The 26814-nt window shown below is 42.8% G+C and overlaps 1 protein-coding gene and 1 long non-coding RNA gene across 2 annotated transcripts in view; one reads left to right on the top strand and one right to left on the bottom strand.

Moving 5' to 3' along the window:
• frmd4ba (FERM domain containing 4Ba) overlaps positions 1-22487 on the bottom strand; it is a 67237-nt gene extending 44750 nt beyond the window's left edge. The window contains exon 1 of the mRNA XM_054783565.1: positions 22209-22487. The gene's annotated coding sequence lies outside the window, so the exon portion shown is untranslated. The remainder of the gene's footprint in view (positions 1-22208) is intronic.
• LOC129185909 (uncharacterized) lies at positions 12330-16896 on the top strand. Its single transcript, XR_008572157.1, has 3 exons — positions 12330-12678; positions 12888-13031; positions 16329-16896. It is a non-coding gene; the product is annotated as an uncharacterized LOC129185909 (long non-coding RNA).
• Positions 22488-26814: the final 4327 nt, after the last annotated feature.

Raw genomic sequence — 26814 nt, 5'->3', positions numbered from 1 at the left:
TCTCTTCACAGTAGGCAGTGAAAACCTGGGTGAGTTTGCTGTGCTGCTTTCAAGTCTCATCCCTTCGAGGGCGGACGCTTAACTCTTTACACGGAGTAGCCAGGTGGGGAGGCGCGCTTGCTTGAAATGGAAGAAGCGTGGTCTTGCACCACCTAGGTAACTCGGGTTTTGACAGTGTGATTGGCTGCCAAAGTCAGCTGGGATAGGCTCCAGCATGCCCCCGTGACCCTGGTGAGGACAAGCGGCATGGATGGATGCTCCTCACGAGGCTACCTCGCTGCACTGCTGTGTGTATGCTCGTGGCCCCGCCTCCCCCAGCACAGACCACAGAATGAACACTCTTCCTGCCCCCTTTGGAGGCGAGAGACGAGGAAAACACGCATGCACATGGCAATATATGGAGCCGGGCAAAATGATCCGGTTCATTTTCATTTGTCGTGTGATTCATGAATTGATTTCATTTATAGACTTTTTTTTTTCCTGAATGAGAAATCTTGTCACATTTTAATCTGTTGCGACACGAGACCTTGTGACACCCCGAACTGCGACAGTCTCAAAAAAGGCCTGCAAAATCCTCGACGAACTGCATTACATACTGCAGGCGTGTTAAAAATAATTGGCCCACTTTCTGTCAGCGGGGGCGGTGGAAGTGACCTGGCAGAAAGTGAAAGGGCGTTAAACATTTGCAAAGGCTTTGATGTAAAAACTAAGTGCTTGCAAGTCATTATTACCAGGTCTTCATGTGTAGCAAGCAGCTGTGAGCAATAAACAAAGGTCATGGACACGCCGCACGCCTGACGCAAATAATCATGGCAGCGAACATGAAGGTAATGTTGCTGAAGAAAAATAAAGCGATGGAACATCTGTGAGCGGCGACATGGAAACTGTTGTTTGTTTGTGTGACCGCATTCCCAAGAACACTTAAGTGTTTGCATGCAGTCGAAGGGATGCTGTTTTATTGAACGTCTGCCCAGGACGCTGTGACCTCTACATCCTTTATATTTGTGATGTTGCATTGATTTAAGTGAGCAGATGAGTTGTTTTGTTTGCAAGCCATTCCACAGTGCAAATGAGGATCAGTCGTGCAGTTAAACACTTCAGAATGTCCAGTTTATAACAGCGTGTGTAAATCAGCTCCAATCATGCATTGCGGAAAATAACCATCATCATAATGTATACAACATGGCAGCAGTGGGCAGCAAAGAGATTCTAGGATTTTAAATAAAATACTGCAAGAAATCATCCATTCATCCATCTTCTATGCCGCTTATCCTCACTAGGGTCGCGAGTATGCTGGAGCCTATCCCGGCCGACTTCGGGCGAGAGGCGGGGTACAGCCTGGACTGGTGACCGGCCAATGGCAGGGCACATATAGACAAACAACCATTCACACTCACATTCATACCTATGGCCAATTTAGAGTCTCCAATGAAGCTAACATGCAAAGTACTGTACATCTGACATGTCAGAGCCACGTAAACCATCTTGGGCTGTGAGAAGCTCAGGGAGTGGTCTCCTGGGGGGGCACGGGCTCAGGACTAAACATGGTGAGGCTACGTTTCAGTTTTATGCTGCCAAAATCTGGAACAGTCTTCCAGAAGATGTGTGACAATCTTCAACATTGACAATGTTCATTTTTGTTTTATGGATACTATAATATCTATACTACTAAAACTGTATGATATACTGTAATTCTGGGGTGTCCACACTTTTTCCAGCGAGGGCCACATACTGAAAAATGAAAAGGACGTTGATATTTTGTAAACCAACACATGTAGATATGCTAAGAAGTTATATATATATATATTGCAAAAAAAAAACAACTACATCTCTGCTTTGTGATTTAGGTGAAGTTTTTAGTATCAATTTTGCTCTTTTTTTCCCCCATTTTTCCTGTTGTTTTTTTTACATTTTCCAAATATTTCAACTTTCTTCTTAAGTAATCTTTGACAACTTTGTTTTGTTTTGCTCGTTTCTCGTAATATCACGACTTCAAACACATTTTTTCTTTACTATTTTGAATTTCGTGCTACTAAGATGACATTATTTTTTCCTTATAACTTTATTTCTCTTAATATTTGGACTTTGTTCTCCTAAAATCACAGCTGTTTTTCATTTCTGCTGTTTTTTTTAACATTCCAACTATTTCAAATGTCTTCTGGTAAATTTCCTTCTCGTAGTTATGACTTCATATTTTCTCTTTATTCTAGTGACATTGTCTAACTTTTTCTGCAACCTACTTTTCCAAAAATTACAACTTTACTCATTGTTTTGTTTGTTTTTTAAATTATGACTTTTTTTTTAAATAGCAACTTCTTTCTTCTTCTTGTAAATTTTCTTCTCATAATTATGACTTTATATTTTGACTTTATTCTTGTAACATTATGTAACTTTTCCCACAACCTAGTTGTTTTTTTTGTTTTTACCTCCGCCAAGCGCTGTTTGTGTTCAAAATAACTTGAAAAGTTCAGAAAGGATTCGGATGAAATTTTCAGGAATTGTCAGAAATGGGATATTGAAGAACTGATAACATTTTGGGAGTGATCCGGATCGCCATCTGGATCCAGGTATTTTTAAAAGGATTCTTCAACATTGCAAGATAGGACCGTTTTCGGCATTCGTGCATAGAACTCCACAAAAATTGGTCAGAGCGCTTGGAAAAAAATATACAAGACACGTTTCCAACAGGTTCTACAAAATATCAAAGACTGATCCAGATAATGGAATAGTTCCAGATACTATGATCCAGAATATGATAAAAAAGGACACCTTTGGAATTGGAAGACTCCAATCAGAATCATAGGACGACAACAAATGAAGCTATAAACATGCAACACCATTACACATAGCCAAGACACTGTAGAGTCTGCAGTGTGCCAACGGATTTGTTGTATCTTCAAAAGCTATGGCGCTAGATACAGAAGAAAACCGCCATTACGGAAAATATGATTTTTGTGAATAACTACTGAACTAATATTGATATCAATATGAATCCTATTGCTAATGCTATGTTTTCATGGTCAAGGAATCTAAATATGTAGACAAAATAAATGTAGGACTAATATTTAAGCTGTAAATCACAATATGGGGGGAACTATGGCGCTTGCCGCAGGTCTGCGCTCTCCGAGTGCTTTTCTAGTTTTGTTTGTTTTTCATAATATTACAACTTTTGAAAAAAAAACTTTTTTCTTCAATATTTCAACTTTATGCTACTAAAATGACGTTATTTTCCCCTCATCATATTACAACCGTATTCTCTTTTTTCTCTTCATATTTTCACTTTATTCTTGTAAAATGACTGCTGATTTTTCCATTGTTGCTGATGCTTTTTAAAAATTATTTTATGTTATTTACATGAACATGTTCATTTTATGTTCAGAATGTGTCGCGGGCCAATAGAAAAACTGCCGGCGGCTGCATCCATACTTTGAACACCCCCGCTGTAATTACTGCAAATAATCTGAAATATTATACAATAAGAGCTCAAGACGACTTCAAGTCTTGAAAGATAACAAAATTGGGTTCAGAAGACATAAAAAAAGAAACCAAACTTGTTAAATGGTGATCTACACAGCTAGATGGTTCTTTTCTTGACTGTACACGTATAAAAGGACGTATCACGCGATTGAATTTTCTTTTCCGACAAAGCGTGCCATGAGACAATTGCATGACATGCTTTGTCTTTTAAGGGTGTAATGCGCCTAATGCAGTCAACTGCAAGAACCAGTTGGATCTAATTCTGGAGGGCTGGTTTCGTCATCAGAGAGCCATTACGATGCGATAGAGCCACTGAAACTAGCTAGCCATGATAAGAACAGACAGGCGTGAAAGGCCACAGGGTGACAGCCAAACACAGTATGGTGTACGAGCCGCTGTCGATCACACACGAGAGTCACATGGGGCATGAAGAACAGCGCTTTCAGGCCGTCTGACAATTACATCAGGAGACAGATGTGTGAGAATTGCAGATCAATATCCATACATACTGTATATATACATATAGTATCCAAACATAATATACATTATCGGACATCCCTATATTATTTCTACATATACAGTAAACACAGTATAAACTAACTCATTTGTTCATATAAATCACACAGAACCATGAACAAGTCCGTGTATGTCACCTTTTTTCGTGTCGGACCAGGCTCAATTAAGCCCTGCGCTGTTCATCTGAGGATGCGTTCACGCACACTATTAACTCGGAACGTTAGGCGTATGCTTTGGACAGAAAAATGCTGGCATTACTGTAAGAAACCATAAGAAAGAGCCCCATTGCGCCAAGTGTTTAAGTGACATGGGCCAGCACTGCTGATTCTGATTACACTGACATGGCAACACGAACTGTGGAGGCTGAAATCTGATTGGACAAAAAAATCCATACACATACTGTACATGTACACAAAGCAGTGCAGCTAAGAGACACGCTACAAAATGAAGATATAATAATAAACTGTTGGGAATACATTAATACCCTTTTATGGAACACAGAGTTGAATTGAAGTTGGAAATGCAGGTCATTGCTTCTGCTTGTATTTAGGCCAGCAGAGAAGGCTTTGCTGGCGCTGATGGCACACGACTGGTAGGTAAACATGTATACAAATAACTAACTTCATAGAGCCTGTGAATATTCTCATTCATCCTGGTCATTGTATCCTCGGGGCATTCAATCCACCGCATCTGGACTGTTCAGGTGGTCTTAGAAGACGTTTCCCCTCTCATCCCGGCAGGTGGGACACACAGACCCTAAACCCTAACCCTAACCCTTAACCCTAACCGAACCCTCCTCCTAATCCTACTTCCACCGAACCCTACCCTAACCCTAACCCTAGTCTTTGAGCATGGATTGAGCTCGGATGAGAGGTGAAACGTCTTCTAAAACAACCCGAACAGTCCAGCTGTGATGGATTGAATTCCCCCCGAGAACTGAATAGAAACAACAGAAAGGTAGCGAGAGAGAGAGTGCTGGAACACTTGTCCACTCTCCACGGACGTTAGCATAGCCTCAATCCTCCCCGTCTTTCGCCTGGCACTACGGTCAACATGATGACCTCATTTGACGTCACTCTTGAAAGCGCTCCTTTGTGCCGCTCGTGTTCTGCTTATGACATGATTAAAAGGCCTGTTCTTTTCAAGCTTTTATTGTCTTTCCCTCAGACACATCATTAGCAAATGTTGTGGCGAGCCATTGTTGGGACTCTGTGAGGTCACGCTGAAAATCACACTTACGAACAGCAGATGGCGAAGTTTAGCTCCAGCATGACGGGTGAGGAAGAAAAGGCAAATTGAACATAATGTGGATGTGTTTTCAATTAACTGTGTTCCTTGTTAGACAAAAAGACATGAACGCTGCTCTAAATTAAAGCACTCCTTCGCTCTCCTGAACTCCAGTGTTAATGGGTCTTAATCTGTTGAGAATACAAGACAGGTCATGCCAGGAGGCTGCGTTGCCAAGATCATCACACTTCCAGGTCCCCGAGCGTATTTCCACATAGCACGGCAAATTAGCGTGTAGGGTTGGCAGATTAATTGTTTTAAAAGGGGATGAACGTAGTGAAAGGCACATAGAAACAGCTGTCATCCGCACGGGCCTGCAGCTGACGAGCTCTACCACATGCTGGGGCTACAGCTGACAGGCTGAATACGAGATATTATGTGCAGTATGTCGCACACACACACACGTGCAAGATGTGTGTCACACAGGACTCTGTTTGCATGCTTGCCAAGGAGGATCCAGCTGTCAAATATGGTGATCTTCCATAGGTGGGCCATTTGCAGCCATTGTAAATACATGATTACAGGTCATAAAATATGAAAGTGGGGCCTCTCTGGTCATGCATAGGGTTGACTTGAGAGTAACACAAGGGAGGCAAGGGTCAAGTGGCACAGTTGCTCTCAAAAACACCGACTTGATGCAGCATCATCAGAATAAACCATGGTGAGTTTTAAAAAACACATAAAAAATGGTTATTTGGTTGTAGAGGTAGAATGACGAGGTTGCTTACATTTAAACTAATGGTGGACAGAGTCAGTCCACGCCAGTAACTTTATGTTGTGTTGTTAAATAAGGTTTCAAAATATGAGATAATGGTGCACATTACTTATGCCACAAACCAAAAAGTTCAATTTTACCCATCACGCACGCACAAACACTAATTTATCTAAATATAATTTGGACTAAATATCCCTATTTGTGTGGACACGGTCTTAATGGATGTGCAACAGGATTGTTTCAGTAAATGTAAACACAGCCATGTCAGATATGGCTCACTTGAAAACATGTACATGAAAAAAGGGCTCTTATTGTTACGCTCTGGTTTGTGTACTTCCTGTTTTATTTGTAGTTGTGCTTTTTGTTCGCTCTCTGTTTCAGATGCTCCCTATTCCGGTCGGCAACGGCGCAGCAATACACGCCTGCTTCCTATTTGTCCTATTAACTCCTCTCCGTTGTTGTCGGACGCTGGATCTTTCCAGTTGGCATACCTACCACCCCCATGCGCCGCGTGTGTTTTTTCCATGCTGTTGCCCTGAATCTTGATGCCCATTATTTTTGGACTGTCTAATTCCTGATCTCGTTATCCATGCCAGGGCTGTTCCTCAAGCTCAGGGTTAGTTCTTGCATTGCTCTCTGCCCTGCTTATTTTGTTTGTACTTTGTAGTTTTGGTGGGTTTTTGCGTGCCGTTCTGCCCTCCGTCCTTTTCTTCGATATAGTGGTACATCGGTTTTCGTCATTAATCCGTTCTGCAAAGGTCTGAAAACTGAAACATATGCAAAACTTATTGTTGATGTGGACTTGGAGAGATTGAATTAAAGATTCAAGAGTTTTATTGTCATATGCACAGTAAAACTGGTGGTTCTGCTATGTAATGAAATTCTTGTTCTGTTCATCCTCCCAAAAAAGAAAGAAAACACAAGAAAAAGAAAAAGAACATAAGAAACATAAATACCAATAAATTAAGCAACAACAATAGAAGAGACATTAATACAAATAAATAATACAAATAAATAAATAAATAAATAAATAAATAAAGTGCTATGAGTGTGTTGCGTGCGGCGTGTGTGAGTGCTTCGTTGAGAAGCCTGATGGCCTGTGGGTAAAAGCTGTTTGCCAGCCTTGTGGTCCTGGACTTCAAACTCCTGTAGCGTCTGCCTGACGGTAGGAGTGTGAATAATGAGTGTTGTGGATGTGTGCTGTCCTTGATGAGGTTGTGTGTTCTTCGTAGGACTCTAGTTTTATAAATGTCTTGCAGTGAGGGGAGGGCTGCCCCAACAATGTTCTGTGAGGTCTTGATCACCCGCTGGAGTGCCTTCCTATCACGTGTTGTACAGTTACCGTACCAAACAGTGATGGAGGTGGTAAGGACACTTTCCATAGTGCATCTGTAGAAGCAACTCAGGATTGTGGTGGACATGCCAAATTTCCTCAGTCTTCTCAGGAAGTACAGTCTCCTTTGGGACTTCTTCATAATTTGTTGGGTGTTGTGAGACCAGGTGAGGTCCTCGCTGATGTGTGTGCCAAGGAACTTGAAGGTTTTCACCCTCTCCACCTCAGTCTTCAATCGGGTTTCTCAGCTTTTTTACCAAACGCTCAATAAAAAACGCACGGACAGTGAGTCAGTAACGCATGTGCTTTGTTTGGACACTTGATTTCACGGAATGACACAATACAGGGCCAATTGACTACTGTAATTTCCCTTGTATAAGCTGCTACTTTTTTCTCACGCTTTGAACCCTGCGGCTAATACCACGTTTTGAAGTAAGTTAAGTAAGTTTGCCCTTAAGTAAGTTTGATCAAGTGTAGGAGTACTACAGCTTCTGTTTGGACTGCTTGGATCACCAACCGTCCAGAATCACCACAGGGTTTCGAAAGGCTTGACTACTGCGTGACGGAGAGACGAGCTTAAGAAAGCTAAATGACTAATTTGAGCTACTGACAAAGCGTGACCAAGGAATTATGAGGCTGTTCAATTGTGATGCTGGAGAAGACGACTTTCGTGGTTTTAGTTCCCAGGAGGAGGAAGATGGCGATGAATGACTTTTCTGGTAAAGGCTGCTGTTTAACTAGCCATGTTACACACACTGTTCGATACTGTTTGGGTAAAGGCATTTATTTAATCAACAGTTAAAATCCCATGTTACGACGTGGACACCTGCGGCTTATTGCATGAAAACTGACACAGTGTACAATAACCGAGGCAAGATTTTGGAAAAAAATTGTCGAATCACACAAAAACTGGAGCGTACAAAAACAGCGTTATTTTGGTTACCGCCTAACATTTATAGTTAGCCCCTTCAGGCCTTAGTACCGCTTTCTGTTTATTACGGTGTGTTGTATTATATCGGTGTTTGGTAGAACATGTTTTCAGAACTTGCCGACTGTAGACTGGAAAAGGAAGTCAAAATTTAAAGTCGCGGTGCACTCAAAACTTGCTGATTTTTTTCCAGCGTTCCATCACCGCCCCATCATATGGGACATGTAAAAACACAAACTTAACACCGTGAAGCTCAAGAAAAATAGTGGCAAAAAAAATCTTGCACTAATGCACTTACTGTATGTCAGCGATAACAACCGTGATGAGAGGACACCACATGATTTTTAGATGTCAGTACAAAATTAACTTAATGTTTTATTCACGTGGACTGATTTGCCCCGCGCAGCCAAGGCTTTGAGGGAATCCAGTGTGGGTGCCTTATGGCCTCATCGGGCTGTGATCTTCAGTGTTTACTGGGGCGGGTTGCATCTGAGTGTGAAGCTTCTGGGATGAGACTCAGCACCTCCAAATCCGAGGCCACGGTTCTTTTGGAAAAGCTGAATCGCACTTTACCCAATTTACCCCCCCATCTACAGGTATGTTCCCACCCTCACCTATGGTCATGCTTTGGGTCGTGACCAAAAGAAAAAGATGGTGGATACAAGCGGCTAAAAAGAGTTTCCCCTGTAGGATGGCTGGACTCAACCTAAGGTCATCCGGGAGGGGTTCAGAGTAGAGTTACTGCTCCTTCACATGGAGAGGAGCCAGTTGAGGTGGCTCGGGCATCTAGTCGGGATGCCTCCCGGTCACCTCCCTGGTGAGGTGCTGTTCTTAAGGATCTACCGCAAAAAGTGGTCTCTTGTTTTTATGGACTTTCTGCAAAACATTAAGTTCATGCCCAGCCGGGAGAAGGCCCCGGAGCAGACCTAGGACACACTGGAGGGATTATGTCTCACAGCTGGCCTGGGAACGCCTTGGTGTCCTCCCGGTGGAACTGGAAGAGGTGGCCGGGGACCGGGAAGTCTGGACTTTCCTACTGAGACTGGACCCAGATAAGTGGACAAAAATGCATGGATGAATGGATGGATGAATAATTTGGCCCCATAACTGTAGCTTAGCTTCTTGCTTAGGAGCAAAACAGAAGGCGATTAAGTTTTTGTTACATTGGGAAGGGTTTGGGGGCATGCTGGAGGGCTGGGGGCGGAACAGATGATCTGAATATAAGACAGATGCTTCACGTAGGAAGAGGTCAGAGGAAAGCAGCATGTGGTGGCAACTGTGTCCACAATTAGAAAACACTCTTCCAAAAAAAAGGTTGCCTCTAGGGAGTGACATTTTGAATGTTCTTGGAGGGACCACAGTAATGATCCCTGGTGTCATTAGTAAGAAATATCATAGCCAAATGCTGTACCTAATCTCCATCCTGTCAAGCAGGCCTTGCTCTTGAAATGAGTATAAACGATAATCATGGACAGGAAAATATGAGCAAATTAAGATCCTCATCCGTTCAGTTTCTATCCATAAATTTTTGGGGAAATAAAGCCCCAAAAAAGGTCTCTTATTTGTGATAAGCCGTTCATCACTGGAGTTTTAAAAATGGGATTTCAGAGCTTAAAGGAAAACTGCACTTTTGGGGGGAATTTAGCCCATTTTTCACATGGTCTTTCCCTTTTCTGTGCGTTCTAAAGAGAGAAAAACATCTAACACAAGGGAGCTAACAATGCACGTAATGGGAAGCACCTATTCTGCTTTTAAAGCCCTCTAAAAAAATAAAAACCTCCAAAAAGCGGCACCAATGTTCCATTTACATAACCGAGCTACAGCGACATTGTTACTGTAGGATCTAACGCCGAACAGCTACTTTTCTGGCGTAGTGATGCAGCACCTCGCTCACAACGCCAACAAATTGAGTCAACTGATGCCAAAGATCGCAATTTTAGTCTCACATGAATGCATCACAGTTTCCCAAGACTTCTCTGAATGGTTTGGGTCTGCACTGGTAAACTTTAGATGGGCCTTCAACAGATGGACAGGATATCAATCTATTACAGAACGTGTGTTACCATTGTTTTTCTTGGAGACGCTGGTCCCAGGACCCTTGCAATCACTAAAAAGCTTGTCTGTTGTAATTGTGGACGAACAAAATCTCGCTTGGAGCTCCAGAGAGAGGGTGATTGACTTTTATCTGGTATTTTTTTCCACTGATGAATTATTGCGCCAACAGTGGTCTCTTTTTAGGTTAGGTTTAGTGCTTCATGGGCACATAGCATAAGAATTCTTTCAGCGTGGTAGGAGATCAAATAAGTTCATCTAATACAAATTAGTTTATAGTTTTCATTTTATGTTTTTTTGTTCTGGATATTTTTTCATTCTGTCACTTGACTGTTAAGTGGACTCTACTAGTTGGTTTTGTTGCTATCTTTTTGCCAGGGGGCGTTAACAGGCCTTTGTTTTCATAATCTTGCAAACAAAATGATAAATTACGGTAGAAGACAATGTAACATTGTCTACTGTTGCTAATCTTTGATCTTTTTTTCCCGTTGCTGTTCCAGCAACATAGAGCATCTGATCTGGATCAGGACCTTGTGTGGTCTGCCCTAATCAGCTCATGTAGCTGTTATGTTCTAATGATCTAGTTAGCAAACAGGATTAAGAGGCAGATGGTCTCCTTGGTAATTATTATTATCATCAATTATCTGACCGCATCAGATATCGTTTATTTTTTTCAGTCGTGCTGATGAAAACGCTCCTACCAGTGTTACTCCACCCTTTATTGTTGTCCGGTCTTTTCCCCATGAGCTTGAAAGATTCATGTGAGGTTACGGCACAGCCCGTTAGAATAATATGAACCCTGACCCTGACAACATGCCCGTGTCCTGTTCACAGCTGGTTATTTTTCTCGTTCTCCGCCGTGATGTTGCATAATATTTGCTCGCTGTACAGAAAAGTGAGAATGTCCATCAGCGTCTTCAAAAGAACAAGCCTTACGGTAATCGACTGAGGTTGTCTGTTCAGATCATTCTTACCCATGTAAAGTCGGCGGCTGCATCTGTGTGAGTCTGTATTATCTCGAGGTTCCACTAATTTCATCGTAGCCACAGAGATATTCACTCATCCGGACAGTTCAGTTTATTACACAGAGCTCTCCGATAGCATAACCGCAAGACAACAACATAGTCAATCAAACATAAAGCCGCACAAACAATATACTGTGTATATACGCAACAAAAATAGATACACAACACTTTTGTTTCTGGTCCCATCTTTCATGAGCTGAACTGAAAGATGTAATGTTTTTGTGTGTGTACACATAAGGCCTGTTTCTCTCAAATTGTGTTCACAAATCCGTGTAAGTCCGCACTTCTCCTTTACCGAGATAATCCATCCACCCGGCATATCAAAATGCAGATTAAACAGTGCAATTATCGCACAGGTGCGTCTTGGGCTGGCCACAATAAAAGGCCACTCCAAAATGTGCAGTTTTACGGTATTGAGGGATAGTCTGGGGGTTCAGACCACCATTTGCCTCACACAGTGCAACAAAGAGTTGCTCAGGTTGTTGATTGTGGCTTGTGGAAGTTCGTTCACGCCTCTTCAAAGGCTGTGCGAAGTTGCTGGATATTGGCAGGAAGTGGAACATGCTGTCATATACACCGATCCAGAGCATCCCAAACATGCTCAATGGGTGACATGTCCGGTGAGTATATTGACCATGCAAGAACCCGGATGTATTCCATGATTTGTGAACAGAGCCTTGCAACATGGGCCGAGCATTATCATGGATAAATGGCACAACAGTGAGCGTCGGGATCTGCTCACGGTATCTCTGTGCATTCAAAATGCCGTCACTGAAACGCACCCGTGTCACCATCGAATGTGAGCGTTGGATACGGTGCCAAACTGCAGGCGGGTCGAGGCCGATGAGGACAACGAGCATGCAGATGAGCTTGCGTGAGACGGTTTCTGACAGCTTTGGTTATGCTTACCAACTATTGCAGCAGCGAATTGAAAATGCTGGACGTGGCCTTTTATTGGCACACCTGTGCAATAACCACGCTGTCTAATCAGCACCTTGACAGGGCACACCTGCGAGGTGGATGGAGTATCTCAGCTCAAGAGAAGCACTCACTAAGACAGATTTAGGCATATTTGTGACTACTGTTGAGAGAAATGGGCCCTGTGAGTTTTTATATGCAGTATATCGGATGGAAGAGTGTGTAAAGATACCTGCAGAAGACAGCTTTTCTAGAGACATGTTGGATTTTCTATGACATGTTTTTTTTCCTCCCTACTGTTTGACTAAACACCTACATCTTCTGAGTGTGGTAGACCTGCAGGGTGCTTGGTTTCGGTCCACGGGGCAGGTGATAATGACTTCCCTCCCCTCCCCACTCCTCCTCATCTCAAGCTGCAGCGGTGAAGGTGACTGAAGCTGATGAGGATTTTTTTTCAGGCTTGACTGCATGGGATATACAGTACTCTGCAAAAGAAAAGTCTAAGGCCATCAAAACAGTTATTAACAGTTTATTAATATTAAAACAGTTATTGCAATGCTATGCTCTGGCAGTATTTCTCAAAAGGCATGCATTTAATGTGACTTTCACTTATTCTACCATTATTTTTTGTCAAAGTTGCAGGGACAACTGTATCTTTGCTGTGTCATCACGCTCGCACGGGACCCGCAGTAGAGTGCCGGAGCTGCGTGGCGGCCAATGGTGGCAGTGGTCACCCTTGGTCACTCTCCGGCCAACCCACTGGCCAACTAGACATTTCAGGTATCAACTTATTCCCTCCCCCATGTGAGTAATGGTCTCACCTTGGCCACCCCAATGCAACATTTCTGGCTATGCCAGTGCCGCTGTGACTGCTGGTTGTTTATACTAGGGATCATCAATAAGAGAGTGAAGAGTGTTTGCTAAAAAAAAAAAAAAGTCATATATTCCAAATCACACCACAAATTGATGTGAAATGATTAGTCCTACCCTAAAAGTATTTTGCACACCCATTTTTTCCAATCTGATCTTTTATTGGATGGCCTTTTATTGGATGAAGGGCCTGACTCACAAAGGTTTGTTACAAAAGCCAAACAATACTGTTGGTCAAAAAAAGTACATTCAGCAAGACTTTGGTTGCATTATTTTTAATGCTTTAAAGAGCTATTTTCATAACTATATTCAATTCATGCTTGTAACAAAAGCTTATTATTATAAAAAAATAAATAAATAAAACATTGGCAAGTCTATAAAAAAAATTGGATCGGAAGCCAAAAAATGTGGATTGGGACATCCCTAGTACACGCTCTACCCACCCACCATCTACCACAAAGCAACCACCCACCTCACACAAAAAAACCCAGACAAAAATTCAAAAATAGAGGGTGAAAATAACTCGAGACAGGAAACAGCCCTGAACTTAACACACCTACGAACATCCCATGCTTGTCTCTAGAGTCTCCCTGCTATGCCTCCATCTCTTCTGGCACATAATGTGAGAAACACTCACAAGAGGCTTTAAGCGTTGTGCTGTATTGATCACTGTTAGACCTGAGGCAATGGGTTAAGACTGCAGCGGGAAATGTGTTTCCATTTGCAAGTAAGACGGTAATAAGAGCATCTCATCTATTTTCATTCTACTGTTTGAACTGTGGGACGGGTCAGATCGTAAGTACCATTAGAGAGTTCGCTGTCAGAGATGTGCTAGTCTGCTTCCTGACTACCAGCAAGGCACCGAACCCGCCCGTTCTCAGCTCAGGGGCGCAATAACTGTTTACAGCCATGCTGGTGTGTGGGTGTATTTGGGCCTCTAAGGAAAGTACTGAAAAAGGGCTTTTCTCTGTCGGTATTTTCATTTCCTTGGCCTCACTGCGATTGCAGGACATCCCACATCTGTGAAAGACATACACACGCAGACACAGACGCATGCACACAAAAACAAACAGACAAGGCCTTAAGGCCGCACAAATCTGCTGGGTTCCCGCCACTGCCTGAAAGCTTGGCGGATGAACTCGTGGATATGATACTGGATATTCTGGATACCTGCAGTCTGTAGTCATTTCAGAAGACTTATCATAATACTTTGCAATGTGAATTTGAACTTGCTTGTTTTGGACGAAGCCAAGCTAAGAAAGCAGTGTTACGTGAAGTACATGACTTCAAATCGCTCCACGCAAGCACTATATGCCCTCCATAACCTCCCCAGTGGAGATGTATTATGTTGAAAATCAACTGTGACCATATTTGACCATGTATGACCAAATGCCAAAGTATCCTTTCAAAATTCAATTTGTCTTGAGTTTTTATATGCATCGTGCAAGCCGGCTCACCCGTTCACAAACAGGTGAAATGCAGTGCATGCACTAGCGGAGGGGGTCGACTCAGCATTTTCATGCCCCTGAGCAGTTGTGGGAGGGTTCATACCTTACGATGGTTAATGATGACATACTGTGGGCCACCATACTGGCAAAACGCACATACTGTTAAAGATTTACCACAAATCCTCCCCTGGGGTAAAAGGATCTCACTGTGGTCTGGTTAAACTCCGACAAATTGCCGACGTGTAAAGCCAACCTTCTGTACTGTTTTACATAATTTATAAAGGATGTGGAGATGGAGCGCTGCAATTTGAGAAGAATACACGCACAATCTGGCATGTGTGTGGATGAGCATGTTGGAGATTGTTTTAATGTCTTCATTGTTCTAAATCACTGATTTGGCGATCAACTGGTAGGTCACGGGTCTTAGCCTGGGCAAAAAAATATGAAAATAATCTTTTATTCTGAAGGGGATTTTTTTGATGCAGTGGGGTGGCGTCTTTGAACACTCTTTATGGTGCCGACAACGCTCTGTAGTGCTATTTGAAACTTGCTGAAGAAGACCGACGTTTCTTAGTAGTTAATTTGACTGTGCCGTCCCTGTCTCTTGTTGAGCCTAAGAATCATTTGTGAATCCATCAGCCTTTGATTCAAATGTGAATCAAAGGTATGAGTCCCAATTCAATTTTGTTTTTATATGATCTTTTTATGTGTTCCTTCATTTTAACAAAAAAAAACCGGCGCCTTGTAATGTGAACGAAATACGTCCGAGAGACGCAACATCAAGTCCTGACACATTTGTGGCAATTTCAAGGGTTTTATGCAGCATTTTCCCAACCAAATTATTTCGCATAGGAGATGAAGAAGGCAAGAATTTGGACTATGGAAGTTTTTGGGGCACTTGCTGCAACGTCTTTTTCGTTTTGAATGTCACATGTCACATAGTCACATAAAAGATCATACTTTAACAAAATATCTAATTCGGCTTTAGTTGCCTATTGTCGAGTTTTACAGAGCTTCACAGTAAAGGCTCTTCAATGGAACTCAAGTATTTATTAACAACCCGTTAGCAATCTGTCTTATTTTGCATTACTAGCCAAACCAATTCAGGTGGTTCTCGAGTGGTGGGTCAGGACCCAGAAGTGGATCGCGGATCCATTCTGGGTAGGTTGCAGACAGCGAGTCAAAAATTACAATGATAAATGATCATTATGTCATAATGATATCATTATGTGACCCAGCTTCATCTCTCACTTCTTCTTCTCTAAAATGCTTTGGACATGTAATTTTGTGTATTAATGTTTCAATAGACAACATGGGAGATTTGAAAAAAAAACATTTATTTGCTTGGTCCGACGGTTAAATAAAAGTATAATAAATATATAAATAAAATATATGAATAAATAAATGAAAAAAATAAATAACAAATATAAAAGTGACTGAAAGAAAAGTCTTAAATAAATAAATCAATAAATACAAATAAAAACGACTTCAATAAAAGTGGGTTGTGACTTAATGACCACTGGAAAATGTGGCTCCCAAGGTGAGACCATTTCAGAACCCCTGATCTAAATGATACAGAAACTAAATCACTGGAAAATTAGGAACAAATTGTTTGTTTTTCACTGTAAACAAATTCTGACAATTATTACAGTCCACTTAAAAACGAGCGAGTCGATCAGGAATCAGAAAGGTATTTGCTAGAGTCGTAAATGCTGAAAGTGAGTCATGCGTGTGTTGTGTGTGTCTTTGTTTAACTCAGGATGTCCTGTCTGGGAGGACAAAGCAGACATGAAACAAGGAAAAGAGATATACCGGCTGCACACTGCTGAGCTCTTTCACGGCAAATGAGGAACGGATTCCTGTTGACACAACTTTCGGTGTGAAACGCGTTTTTCTTGTTTACATTCCAGACTACATTTACATTCATCAGGTGACACTTTTGTCTGAATGGCATCATTTTACTACACGACCACCCCAATCGAAGGCCCAGCCCCCTCCCTCAAATATCTGCTCTGGAAGGGCTCGCAATTGATTCATACTGCCGGGACTATAGATTAGCACTGACCCAAAAACACAAACTGGAAAACAGTCCTCCTGAGTGAATTGAGCTTCCGGCAACAACATCGTGTGCTAATCGTACCCCCCCAGGGAAGACAGGGAAACACTGGATTCATAGTGGTCCTTTGTAATAGCTTCAATGCCGTTAAAAGACAGCTAATAGTTGCATTTGAGCTGATCTTGCGACCTTACTTGTGTTAGATTCCAGGATACAGACATGGAGGATTCACAGTGCAACACAAACAAAGCCCAGGACCACGCACCCAAAATATGAAGCATAATCTGGACTGTTTAATAAGATTATTTCATAACATTCCTTCCACTTGACTTTTTCAACTAATTTCAAAGTCAATAGGCTTCCGTTTGGACACCTGTAGTTGCTTTTGCTTTACTAACAAGCATATCGGTGCCGCTTTTAAACAGAATCAAGAGTTTTATGATGGAACAACACCGGTTGCACCACCTGACATGAAAGGCATACCAGCATGCGTATGACTTCCAATGAGATCTTATGTCAACATTTGAGAGCTCTGCAAACATTTTCACTCAGCCATGAAGGTCAGCTGGGGTCCTCTAGATGATGCAATGTCCTGTTTAGTGCTGTTATCTCTTAAATGTACAAAACTTTACTGCACAAAAGTCCCACCTTTTAACATTTGACAGACAAATGTTGTTGGTGTTTGTACAGATCGGTTTGCCTGAAAGCTTTCAAATATCCATCCATCCACATCCACTGGAGCCTATCCCAGCTGTCTTTGGTGGGGTGGTGAAAGGTGGGGTACAACCTGGACTGGTCGCCAGCCAATCGCAGGATTCGCACTCCCATGCAACCCGATTTGAACAGTTTAGGGTCTCCAATGAACCTGCTGCAAACTCCACACTGAGATGTTTCAACGGAGATACAAACCCACAACCTCTGGAGACACCGAAGGCAGGAAGGAGGAGGAAGTTGGAGAGCGTGGAGGAGTCATTTTAACGCACACACACGCACGCATGTGCACACACAACATGTACAGGCACATGCACGCACATAGTTGAGTACCAAATGTAGTTCATGGTGTTGTATTTGTAGTTTTTTGTGTTGTTTATGTTGTGGTATAGTTGTTTAGATATTTGAGTCACAAAAGTAAAAAATATTTGTGTCAAAGTGAAAGCTTGAAACAAAAAGCTGTTTTTCTCTGATATTTTTAACTGATATTTTCCTGAAACGTACCTATGTTCTACTGCTGATTACTAAAGAACGGGAAATGGTAGAATCAAACTTTTGTTTTCTGATGAAAGATGAGAGTCTAATCTTTCTTTTCATAGGTTCCACGTTGATATAACCATAGAACACAATATTCTGTGTGCCTTGAAGGATCAGTCAAAATCGTCTAAAATGGCCGCTACTGAAGGGGTTGTTTTTCAAAAATGGCTGAGGTTGAATGACAAAAAATCCAAACCTTCACAGCCTTGCGTGGAAAAGTGATTGCCTCCCCGCTAAAACATAACTTAACTGAAATTAATTGAGATCAGTCTGGAAAAGGTTATAAAGCCATTTCTCAAGCTTTGGGACTCCAGCGAACCACAGTGAGAGCCATTATCCACAAATGGAGAAAACATGGAACAGTGGTGAACCTTCCCAGGAGTGGTCGGCCAACCAAAATGACCCTAAGAGCACAACGACGACTCATCCCACAACAACATCCAAAGAACCGCAGGCCTCACTTGCCTCAGTTAAGGTCAGTGTTCAAGACTCCACCGTGAGAAAGACGCTGGGCAAAAACGAGTTCCAAGATGAAAACCACTGCTGAACAAAAAGAGCATTAAGGCTCGTCTCAATTTTGCCAGAAAACATCTTGATGATCCCCAAGACCTTTGGGGAAATACTCTGTGGTCTGACGATACTAAAGTAGAACTTTTTGGAAGGTGTGTGTCCCATTACATCTGGAGTAAAAGTAAGGCCGCATTTCAGAAAAAGAACATCATAGCAGTAAAATATGGTGGTGGTAGTGTGATGGTCCGGGGCTGTTTTGCTGCTTCAGGACCTGGAAGACTTGCTGTGATGAATGGAAGCATGAATTGTGCTGAAGGAGAATGTTGGTGACCTCAAGCTGAAAGCAACTTGGGTTCTGCAGCAGGACAATGATCCAAAACACACCAGCAAGTCCACCTCTGAATGGATGAAGACTCTGGAGTGGTCTAGTCCAAGTCCTGACCTGAATCCTATTGAGATGCTGTGGCATGACCTTGACAAGGAAAAGCCTCCAATGTGGCTGAATGACAACAATTGTGCTAAATTCCTCCCCAGCGCTGGAAGAGACTCATTGCAAGTTATCACAAACGCTTGATTGCAGTTGTTGCTGCTAAGGGGGGCCAACCACTTATTAGCTTTAGGGGACATCACTTTTTCACACAGGGACATGTAGCTTTGGATGTTTTTCTCCCTTAATAATAAAAAGTTGGATTGAAAAACTGCATTTTGTGTTCATTCGTGTTGTCACTGACTAATATTTACATTTGTTTGATGATCTGAAACATTTAAGTGTGACAAACATGCAAAAAATAAGAAATCACTTTTTCACACCACTGTATATATGCCATATAAATATGCCATGATATTTGATATTATGTTTGTTACTAGGGGTGTCACAAGATTTCGCATGATTAAAACGTGACAAGATTTCTCGTTCAGAAAAAAAACGGTCTCGGGGGCACTGGTAGGCCTGGGGGAATCATAAATTCATGAATTAATCACAACAATTAATGAAAACAAACTGGATAATTTTGCCGGTCTCAATATATTGCCACGTGCATCCGTGTCTGTTTTTGTCGTGTCCCGCCTCCAAACAGGCAGGAAGAGGCTTCACTCTGTGCATGGGTTTCAGCACCATGGAACGTTTGTTCCGTAGAACAACGGCATGAACAGAGTGAGCCCTTTTGTCAGTCATACAGTCGATTTGTCTCAGCGGGGCCGGTTGCGTACACACAGAGTGCCAAAGAGTGTAACGCAGTCGAAATTTAATTCGTCGATTGCAATATAATGTCATATTTCTTTAAACATTTTTTTCATTGTACTTTTCTTAAATGTAAAGTCTCGTGAACTGAGTGTCTCGTGACACCCGTATTTATTACTATTAAAAGTTCCATTTTTAAAAGTCATCATTTGCCACCTTGACATTTTGGGGATTCAAGCTACCAAAACATAAAAAATAAAATAAAATAAAATAAAATAAACCTTTCATTCAAGCTAAATCCATTTTTAAGAGTAATGAATGGATGAATGATATTTTTCAGATGTGTTGTCCTTGCAAAGAATGCATATTTTAAAGCACTAAACATTTTTACTCGTCAACTAAAGCTCATTCCAGACGACAAACTTGGTTGTGGACATACGTTGTCAGAACCAGTCTGGCAGGGGTATGCTTTCTTGCTGATATGCATTGTATCGTACCAACTCGTGTGACAACAGTATCACATCACCCAACTGACACGGTCTCATTGAAATGGGGCTTGAGTGCATCGTAATCAAAACATGTGGGGACAAAAGAAAATGCTGACTGTGTAAAACATAATTGGGAACAGCTTTTCAGCACAGGTCACACAGTCCGCATTCACTGGACGTAAGCGCTCTCCAGTATGGATACGGTTGTTAATGGGGCCTGATTGGTAAATACTGCATCTGTGGCAGGCCTAGCAGCAGCGCTGGAATATTCTGTGGTTAATAGCTTTATTGAATTGGAAGCGCTGACCGCATTAAAATCAGATGAACATCCCAGACTAAAGTCGACACAAAGCTGCGAGTGACAGAGAGAAAGCACATGTTGCTTTCATTGCATCCAGTGAACACAAGCCCGTCCTCAGCCTTTGTCCCATCTTCACTGAATTTCCTCACGATCGGCCTCTTTGCCGCAACAAATGAAGGGGCTACACGGCGTTATGTTATTATGGACGGCGATGTTGTCACGTCCGTGCTGTCGCTTCACGGCCACCTCAGGGCTTGCCACTTGTTTTCATTACTTAGCGTGACACACGACCCGTACAGGATATCACGTTCCTGCCTGCCATTGTTTGTTTTGATCAGGGAAACAGGATATTCACACCGAGCGAACCGGCTGACAACATTAAAGCCTGGCTGTGTCTTAAACGGAAAAACAAACGCAAGCGCTTACTTTTTGCACTTTTCCCTGTTCTTGTTCATTAGTTCATTAGCGATGAGTCCCTGCACATTTGACGTTAAATGCGTTTAATGAGCGTGTGAGGCATGTTTAGGGCTTAAACTTAAATTGTGTCACGAGGGAACAATGGCAATTGAAGAGAAAAGCAGCTGTATCTAATTCACAATTACCTAGGCTGGATGACAAGAGGGTTGACTCTGCATCTGTCTGTGCCCATTGGTTCTATAGTGGAACGAAAGGAGAGAGTGGGCCCTCATCTCATTCAGCCTCTTTGTGGAGGGGGCTACTAGCAAGTGGATACAGAGTGCTAGCAGTTAGCCTCGTGAGTCAGCATACGCTAACATGAATGAAGGCGCAGAAGCGATGGTTTCTAAGGCGAATACCACTGCCGGCAGCCCCGGGGTGGGAGTATTTCTGTGTATTTATTTGTTTACTTATTATATATCAGAATATTTTGGTTTTAAACAGAATGAACACAGTGAGCGCATGAACACTGACAACCGACAGGGACACTGTTTTCTCACCTGGGGAAAAAAAAAACTACAGACGGAGGTGCCTCGGGCAGCGGAGGAATTACACCTATGACAACAAAAAATTCTCAAAAATTGCTGTCGATAAAATCGATTATCGACGATAATTTGTAGCACAATTATCAACCAGTAAAATTTGTTAGATAGATAGATCACTTTTATTACAAATGTTGATCTGAAATCGGGTCGCATGAGGGTGGGGTGGGGGGGGTAGATAGATATTTTTAAGGACATATCAGTTACTCATGTTTTTTTAACATTCGCTGGGGGTCCCGGAAAGTAACTTCCACAAAAAGCTATTCGCTATCCTGGTCGCAGTTCGGCATTCGCCACCCCGCATACTCGCAAATATCTTACTTTCTCTGAGCGGAAATTGAAAAAAGCGCTACAGATCCAGCAGAGGGCGCCGTCGCACAAATCAATTCCCACAAGTGCAGTTTGCAAGGCCTTTGTGAGTATTTGTCTGAAATAAGTGTTTTTCCTGCCTTTTAAATGCTAGCCGTCTCATCTGTTAAATGTGACTTGTGTATCTGATGCTCCACCGGCTGGGGCGTCTTGGTCGTGGACCGTAACCCCCCGAGGATCTACTCTACCTACACAAGCTGCTGTCAGTGCGTTCCGGACCGGAAAAGCGCTGATGTTGACATGCCAACAAGTTCCATCTGACAGTAAAACAGCACACGCATGCACAGTGTGCACAGCAAAAGTACATTTTGTGTAAATGTGCACCTGAAATGCATGAACTCAATCAAAGCAGTTAAGATCCGACATAAATGGACATGTGTCAGCAAAAAGACGCTATCATATTATTATATGTTGTTTTACAGCAGTTAAAGTGAAAGTCGAGTCATCTCGCATGAGCTAAAAATGATGAGTATAGCAAACGCCGCTCACCTTGTGTCTTTGTTGTGCTCGGTTGGCCGCCACTTATTGTTTGTACTCACTGGCTGTGTGCCGGCCGGCACCGACCCGAGGCAGTCTCCCAGCGAATACCGGATGCAATAACGGCTGGACTGTGACTGGACACGTAAACGGAGTTCTTTGCTCAGCATCGGACTGACTGTGAGATCCGAAAAGAGGCACCGAGTTAGGCAGGAGCACGCGAGCGCTCACCACAGACACATCCATTCGCACTGCCCGCCTCCTCTTCCTCCTCCTCATCCTCAGCCCTCGCAAGCAGGATGGGGGCACGTGAGCTCGCTGACCGACAGAGGGCCGCTTTTCTGTAGCGGGACCGCGCTCGATGGAAACTTATGTAAAATGCGAAATTGCGAAGAAAATGTCACGTGCTAACGTCATAGTCTTCCCAAATCTCCTCTCCATTGTTTTGGTTAATTGGATAAATGATCTAAAACAACTTATGTGACAGGTTACAAGAAACGACCCCCCCCACACACACACACACACATAACACAAACAAACCGACTTGCGGGGGTGAAAATAGTTCTTGCCGTTATGCTGTTCTGTCTCATTATTTTTATTTTTTTGTGGTTTACTTTAACTCATTCAATACCGAAGACGTAGTGATGCGTTTTTATAAACCCGAACGCCCGATTTTATCAATGTATTTATACATCTTTTACTGTTTTTTTTGCGCGTGGGAGGAAAAAAAAGGTGATGACGCAACTTTCCACTAATGCATTTCACTTCACAGCAATTTTAAGCCATAAAAACGGCCACAAGGTGGCAGAAGTGCATTGAATAAGAGCTCGACAGAGATCATGTGGATGGAAAAAGTACACGTGACAGGAAGGAGGAAGTGGGAGAGCCTGGAGGAGCGTACGTGCAGAAGGTTACGCATTGTAGGGACATTTTAACCCATGCATGTACACACACATGCACACACATAGTTCAGTTTCTAATGTCCATCCATCCATTTTCTTTCACTTTTTTGCATCCGGGTCGCCGGGGCAGCAGTCTCAGAAGGGAGGTCCAGTCTTCCCGGTCCCCGGCCACCTCTCCCAGCTCCACCAGGAGGACACCAAGGAGTTCCCAGGCCAGCTGTGAGACATAATCCCTCCAGCGTGTCCCAGGTCTGCCCTGGGGCCTTCTCCCGGCTGGGCATGCCCGGAACCAGGGAGGTGTCCAGGTGGCATCCGGAGCAGATGCCCGAGCCACCTCAACTGGCTCCTCTCCACATGAAGGATCAGCAGCTCTACTCTGAGCACCTCTCGAATGACCGAGCTCCTCTCCCTATCTCTTAGGGTGAGTCCAGCCACCCCACGAAGGAAACTCATTTCAGCCACATGTGTATCCACCATCTCGTTCTTTCGGTCACAACCCAAAGCTCATGACCATAGGTGAGGGTGGGAACATAGATGGGGGGGTAAATTAAGAGCTTTGCCTTCCGGCTCAGTTCTCTCTTCACCACATTGGTCCGGTACAGCGACTGCTGCGCTGATCTGCCTGTTGACCTCACGCTCCATCCCAGTTCCAAATGTGAAAATGCAAAATAGTTCATGGGGTTATGTTTGTAAATAAATGTAAAACAAGCCCTTGTTTACGTTGTGGTATAGTTGTTTAGATATTTGAGCTGTCACAAAAACAACAAATATTTGTGTCAATGTGAAAGTTATGCTTCAAATGTATCTTTTCACAAAAAGCTGTTTTTCTCCCTGTTTTAGTCAGAAACTGATATTTTCCTGAAACCTACCTATGTCCTACAGCTGATTACTAAAGAACGGAAAAAGGTAGAAACAATTTTTTTTTTATGATGAAAGACAAGAGTCTAATCTTTCTTTTGGTAGCGTCCATGTTGATATAGCCGTAGAACACAATATTCTGTGTGCCTTGAAATATCAGTCAAAATGGTCTAAAATGGTCGGTACTGCTGAAGGGCTTGTCTTTTGAAAACTGGCTGTGATAGAATGAGTTAAATGTTTTTCTTTTTCGGATGAATGAAATATGAAAACAAATATATATGTGCCTTGGTAGTAAGAAATCTGTTTGACACAAGGCTGAGTTTTCCGTGCGTGAAGCACAATGGGAAGGAAAGGAGTGCCACTCTGCTGAGGTCTCAGTGTTGAGTGAACAATGGGAAGCCACTGAAACTGCAGGAGCGAGGAAGTGGGAGGGATGAAACTGTCCACTCTTATTGCAAACAACGTGAACTGAGAGGTATGGCACCCAGAAAAGGTTTTCTCGGTATAGAAAATGTATGGAATATGGAGTATGGATATGTATGGAGTATGGAATAAAGTAGACAACGGAAAACGGGTCTTTTCGGTGAAGGCACACAAGTTACCGGTTCAAGAAAGCTTTCTTCAAAGCATTACGGGTCACTGTCTAGCCCTCCCCCATTTGTGAGGATTTCTCCATGCTGGGATGAGGTTCAGCCCGGTGACATGTATGCCCCCCACCCACACACACCAAATCTTTGTTTGCCCTCTGCACCCACTGAGATTAGCCTGGAGCTATTGTTCAGATGACACCTCATGCAAGCCGTCCTCTTTTTATATGATGATATCGAGTCAAGAGGGCTTCTGTCAAATGGGCAGCCAAATAAGAATCTTTTCATTATTTCATTATCCAAAGAAATAAATAGAATAAATAGAAAGACGATGATTTTACAGCGCATGATGATTTTGTACAATTTGAGGGGGATTATGTTCATGTAACAGATGTAAGGTCAGTCTCCTTAGAGGGCCCCCGATTGGCACACGCTCATCAAGCCTATTGTCAGTGAGCACGTTGTTCTTTGGTCTTTAGCTGCGTATTACCCCCGTACCCCCCAGGGCAGATTAACTATGCCCCCCCCCCCACCGTCAGCCTTGACCTTGATGGACTGGTAATGTCATTTTCCTTTATGTGTTGACAGACATTGACTCTTGGCTTTGAAAGAAACTTTATGCATACATGAGCAGCTCACGCCGTACAAAAGGAGCGATGACAATAAGTTGCACCAACAATAAGTGCGCACCGACCTTCATCCCCATCTCATCCTCTCACCAGACCTCGAAGCAGGTCAGCTGTTGTGCAGTTATCTTTGTGCCACCAGCCTTTAAGTGTCCTCCTAGCTTGGTCTTTTCTATGTCTTTAGTAGTTTTCAGGTCAGGGTGAATAAACTGTCAATGTAAACCACTCCTCTTATTTGCTGGATTTCTCCAAAAGCTCAACTTTAAAAAAAAATGTTATCAAGTTCAAAGAGGTTGCCTAGCAACATTGCCAAACACAAAGCAAAATGATACCGGCCCTGGAATTACGGAAGGAGGATGACGCCTCGAGTAAAAAAAACAGTTCCAGAATTGAGATGAATGAGATACAAGAGCGTACTGCATTTCAAATAGTGTGAGAAATTGGGGTGTCTGCAATCGCAAACACTGCAAGATTCATTCAAAACAAAGATGGATATATCGCTTCTGAAAGCAGACACTAAATATAACTACAAAAGCCTCTGTCAAATAATCACGGACGTCCATGATGGTGTCACAATCATCATGGAAAAAAATAGAGCACTGAGAAAGGATACCGAAGCACTAAGATAAGAAATCAACGAGTTGCAAGATGAAAACACAGACTTGTGCGCTGCTCTTGAGGAGATTAAAACCCCCTATAGAAGAAAACAGAGCATTATGCAATGATATCAAGGTTCTGCAGGACGATATTAAAGAATTGTTGGAAGACAATGCTGCTTTGCACGCTGCTCTTCGAGAAGCTGAAAACCCTATAGAAGAAAATAGAGCACTATGCAAGGATGTTAGGGTTCTACAGGATGATATCAAGGCACTATTGAAGGACGATGCTGCCTTTCACACCACCCTTGCGGAAAAGAAAGAAGCAAAGGGAAATATCACTTGAGCAAATGAAAAATATCATTGATGAGATGGATCCAAATGCACGGATGAGCGACGTGGTCCTCACAGGTCAAAAGATAGGGCAGTCCAAAACAAATGAGAACCAGATGGAATGGATGTTCCTTCATCTAAGCAACACATCGTCGACTTCTTACAGTCAAAAGAGGTAGATATCAGCACCATCGACACTTGCATCCCACTGTGTGGCAGAAACAACACCACACCCGTCATCATTGTTACGTTCACCAACAGGGAATTCAAAACCGTGCTGCTGAAACAGGGAAAGAAGCTGAGAGGCACACATGTCTATATGAACACGCATCCGAAAACGTGAAATACAAATACACAAATACACAAAACGCAATACCGACATCGGCAAGAAAGCACCAGACTTGATGCCAAAATCTACATCAAGCTAAATGGAGGTCCAGGAGAAGCAACGGAGCTTGTTGTCGGAGGCATCAACCATCCGGATACACATTAAAGACCACATTACTATGACAATACGGATCATGGAGGATATCACCCACAAGAAAGAGCCATGCAGCTAGAAGGATTACGTTCAATAACGATGGCCATGATGTCATCGTTGCAAGGGCCTGCTCCTCAAAGTACTAAAACGAGGAACATTCAGTTGACACTGTGAGTGAGCTGCCAACCCTCCCTCACTGATCAGGTGTATGCTGCGCCTACACGCTGTGTACAAT

The sequence above is a fragment of the Dunckerocampus dactyliophorus genome, chromosome 8 (assembly GCF_027744805.1).
Source record: "Dunckerocampus dactyliophorus isolate RoL2022-P2 chromosome 8, RoL_Ddac_1.1, whole genome shotgun sequence".
In the NCBI taxonomy this organism is placed as follows: domain Eukaryota; kingdom Metazoa; phylum Chordata; class Actinopteri; order Syngnathiformes; family Syngnathidae; genus Dunckerocampus; species Dunckerocampus dactyliophorus.
Note: the sequence above shows the minus strand (reverse complement) of the source record. Positions and strands in the feature narration are given on the sequence as shown.